Genomic DNA, 5,080 nt, shown 5'->3' on the forward strand with positions numbered 1-5,080 from the left:
AGCTTTGTGTGTGTGTGCTGTGTGTGTGTGTGTGTGCGTGTGTGTGTGTGTGTGTGTGTGTGTGTGTGTGTGTGTGTGTGTGTGTAGACAAAGACACATAGAACGACCATTCAATGTTTCTGAGAACCTTTTTCTAATTCCTGGATTAAATTACCTGCATTTCATGGAATAACATTGGGGACAATTACCTTTATGCCACAGTTACCAAAATGTAGTTGACTAGGGCATAGCCATAACATTTAATTTGGTAAATACAAATAACTGAGAATAAGTTGAGAGTGGATCCAACCACCTACATGTTGGTTACAGTAGACCATAGCAACATCATGCCGCATAGCAATTCATTAGACCTGTCCATAGCAACATCATTAGACCTGTCCATAGCAACTTCCATAGACTGTCTATAACAACATCATTAACCTGTCCATAGCAACATCATAGACCTGTCTAACCCATTAACTGTATACAACATCATTAGACCTGTCCATCAGCAACATCATTAGACCTGTCCAACAACATTCATTAGACCTGTCCATAGCAACATCATTAAGCCTGTCTATAACAACATCATTAGACCTATCAACATAGCACATCATAACTTCATCAACCATTAGACCTGTCCATAGCAACATCATTAAGACCTGTCTATAGCAACATCATTAGACCCTGCCTGCAACATCATTAGACCTGTCCATTCACAACATTCATTAGACCTGTCTATACAACATCATTAGACCTGTCCATAGCAACATCATTAGAGACCTGCACTATAACAACATCATATACTAGCACACATTGCGTCTTATAACATATTGCCTAGCAACATCGATTAACCTGTCTATAACACATTCATGTAGACCGGTCATACAGCACATCAATTGGAAACCTGTCTATTACACATCATTATACAAATCCATCTTAACCTTGTCCATTTGCTCACTTCTGTAGACCTGGTATCTATTTTAAAGTCATTTAGACGCTGGTCATTATAGACACTCATTTGAACCTGTTTCTCATCGTACAAACAGTGGAGAGGCGTGAGTTGATTACTAATACCAACCACGCAAGGAGGAGTGGAGCGTTGGTTTGAGGGGGCCTTTTATGAATTACTTGGTTAACTATTGTGGTTAGTGCTATTCATTTCGATTCAATGTGGTGTGATATATACTTTCCAAGCTGCTGGGGGGTTGGCCAACATAATGTTGTGTGCTGTGTTGGTAGTGCTTTCGTCTGAAAACATAGGGCTCGCTGACTGATAATGTTTGAGGAGACTTGCGAGGACAGGTAACTGGTTTAGTGGTTTGTGCGCGTTACCATTTACACTGAACGAACCCCACACCACTCCTATATGTGCAATATGTATTTCCCCTCATTTGACTACTGTCTGTTAGGATATGTCTGTATTTACGGACTACTTGATCATGAGTACGAGCGTAACCTAGTGTGCTTTCAGTGACTACTGATGTCTTTCGAAGGCTACTGTCTGTTTTATGGAGGGCTAGTGTCTGTTGAAGCTAACGCCATGTCTAGGCATGTTCTGTTATTATAGACCTTAATACAGACCTAGTCCTATCTACTGGACTGTTTAGTATACTGGGTCCTGTTAGGCTTACTGCCTGTTTTATGGCGACTACATCTACTGTTGCTGTTAGGGCTCACGTCCTCGTGTACGGACTACTGCCTGTGCCTTCACGCCTTCAATCTTACACGCCGGAGACATAACAATAAACGATGGGACTGCAGACAGTGCAGCAGGCGAGGTCAGCCAAGCATGACGAAGTGCCAGACAGGCAACTCAGGCAGGACATCGGCCAGACCAGAGACCTGATCAGAAGGCGAGCCTATGAGCCTTTCTCTGTGAGAGACAGTGCCCCTACCTTTAAGATGGAACAATTGACCTTACCACCCTTAATTGAGCGTGATGGGAGAGAGATTAGATATAGACGACCAGGAGAGCCAGAAGAGTACATAGATATAGAGAAAGAAGAAACGAACAAGAACTCAAGACAAGAGATAACAAGGAGAAAAGAAAGAAAGAAAAAGTGATAGGAGGAGCAACAAGTAGAGAGAGCCGGGCACTTGAGCAAGAGAACAAGACTATCTTAGCGACTACAAAGAAACATAGCAAGCTTGGATGCAGACCTGCACGAACGATATTGAGGAATAGCGCGACCAATGGAGACAGAGCCAGAGAACAGAGCACCTACGAACGACACCAAGACGATGCATTGAGAGAACAATATCCTTTTCTGAACTGCTCGATCAGAGACAGTGATCGGAAGGAAGAAGCACAGACAGTGACGCAAGCACGATAGGAGAGACGCAGCTAGGACAGAGAGAGAGACGAGCAAGTAGCGAGAGACAGAAGTGACAGAGACCAGGACAAAGTAGAGATAGAGATAGAGAGTTAGAACAGAACCAGAACAGAGAAGAGAGACGAGACATCGGAGACCAAGAGAGACAGACAGACAGGAGAGACAGCACGACCAGGACTGTTACCGGCACGACTGAGTGGAGGACAGAGAACAAGAAGATCCAGAGCCAAGAAGACGAAGACAGAGAAGGGAGAGACCTAACACAGCAATAGCCGACGAATGTGGAAGGACCAGAGAGATAGTGTGCAGCTGTCTTGTTGGAGAACATGGGCAGGACAATCAAGAACTTCACTCACAAATACAAATGTACTAAAACTGAAAAACCCTGCCAGCTAGTGTTGAATGACAATGAATAAAAGTAAGTTTCCGCAGACAATATGCCTGATAATAACCACTACATAGAACGTCGACTAAACATGAGACTCGGATGCATCTCCAGTGGTACCTGTCCCGAATATAATGCCACTAAGTAAGCAGGCCATAGGTGTCTATTGGGACGCAACCACAATGAGAGCTCAGAATGGAGACTATGCATTTTGCGTTCAACAAACGTTGCAGCTGTGTTGGTGAGTAGGAATACAGGAGACATCGTTGGGTTAGCCATCGCAGCCCTCCCCTCACAATCGGTCGGTTATGCCAAGAATGAAATGGATGATTTGCTTTGTGAATAGTAAGATTATTGGTCCTCTTGAAAACACAATGCCCTTACTCAAAGCGTGTTTACCAACCATGACACGAGTGAATGGATCCTTTACTACCTGGGCTTGTGGTGTGTGTTAACCACAATCCAGACATTCCAGACCGTCCAGCAGCGCTTCTTTGTGTTGGCTTGCAATTTTATCATAAAGAATGTCTCTCACTGGCCATCAGCTTGTCATGTTCTGATTGCCACACTGCAGTAGTCTCAACACACAGTGGCATATAAGGACTATAGCACACGTAGACCTATATAGATAACCACAGTGTAGACAGAGTATAGTATAACACAGATTAGCACTATAGTGCATATAACACAGTGTAGACTATTGCATATTAACACCAGTGTGACTATCAGTACCAACACAGCTGTATCTACTTATAAGTCACCAAACCCAGTAGCTAGACTTTATAATACAAACAAACACAGGTCTAGTACCTATCACGACGCCCCCATGATTAGACGCTATAGTATAAACAAGTACTAAGTACCTAATAGCTCCATTGACCCTGCATGTAGACTACTAGCCTATACCCACGTCAGCACACACTCCAAGTCGTGATATACAGCGAGTGTACAACTTTTACTAGCTTATTAACACGACTAGGTGGCTACGACTATTTATAGCTTGAAGCACACCCACGTGTCTCGACCTTGATATCACACACAAGCTCGGATAGAGCTATCAGTATAACCACCAGTACTGTAGACCTCTTATAGGTACAACCACTGATAACTATATATGGTTAAACACCAGTGTACGCCCCTCAGACCATATCAATGTGCCCATACTTAACACCCCAGCTTAGTTGCTAAAAGCTGCGGAGGCTCGGCCGTGACGTATATCGCGATTAACACCAGTGTATAGACCCTACCATAGTCATAACACAAATGTGAGACTCATAGTATCAACACCAGTGATGAGAACTACATAGCCTATAACACAGTCGACTCCCAATAAACTAACTGTATCTAACACCGTTTGGTAGACTATAGCACATTAACAACCCCGTGCATAGACTCACATAGTATCAACACCCGTGTCCACTCCCTATTGCTATAAAACCCAGTGCTAGGAACTATCGCTAGAAACCAACCCAAGTGTAGAGACTATATAGCTCCCACACGCATACGCAAACCCAGTGTAGTGACCCTGAGATAAGAGATAAACAGCCCAGATGCATAGCACCCTAATATAGCTCACTACATAACCCACCCAGTGTAGACTAGCGTATAGCATACACTACCAAGTGCTACTAGAGTTATAGCTTATCGAGCGACCAGGGTACGGGACCACCCCTTTTGTGCTGGCGTGATAATCGTCCGTGTGTGCGTGATCGTATAGGTGAGCTGTAAATAAGTGCGTGCTGTGTATGTGAGCATATCAGTATAACGAACCACAGCGGGCTAGATACTAGTGATGTGTGTATGCGTCGGTGTGTGTCTGTAGTGGTATAGATAACCACAGGAGGTAGAGAAATATTCAGGAAAAATCTAGGGTCATGTAACCAATAGTGTAGAGACGCAGTCAGCACTCACTCGCGCTATCCCAGAGCATAGTTTGGCCCATCTAAGACTACATTAATTATAAGGCTATAGTGCAACCCCATGGTTAGGGTGGCTAAAAACACCTCCCCTACTACAACTGGATTTCATGAGCGGACCGCCCCCCAGTGGTAAGGGTAGGCTATAAAAAACAACCCCATCTGCAGCGACTCTGGATACTCTCAAAATCTATGGTCAGGGCCCCTACAGCGGGCGATGTGGAACCTTAGTGTCCAACCACCAGTGGAGACCTTTATATACGGCTATGGATACACATCAGTACCCCTCCTGGGTTATCCAGCCGGTACTCCCATCTAGGTACATCTCAAGCACCACTCCAACCCACCTCAATCTCATCCCGTTTGCTGCTAGCATAGACACTCAGTGGTAGGCACTGTATAACTCACACAGCCAAAAATCATAGTGAGAAGCAGCCTAAGGGGAGACAGGTCAGTATCAAGCC

The sequence above is a fragment of the Salvelinus sp. IW2-2015 genome, linkage group LG33, assembly GCF_002910315.2.
Source record: "Salvelinus sp. IW2-2015 linkage group LG33, ASM291031v2, whole genome shotgun sequence".
Classification (NCBI taxonomy): Eukaryota; Metazoa; Chordata; class Actinopteri; order Salmoniformes; family Salmonidae; genus Salvelinus; species Salvelinus sp. IW2-2015.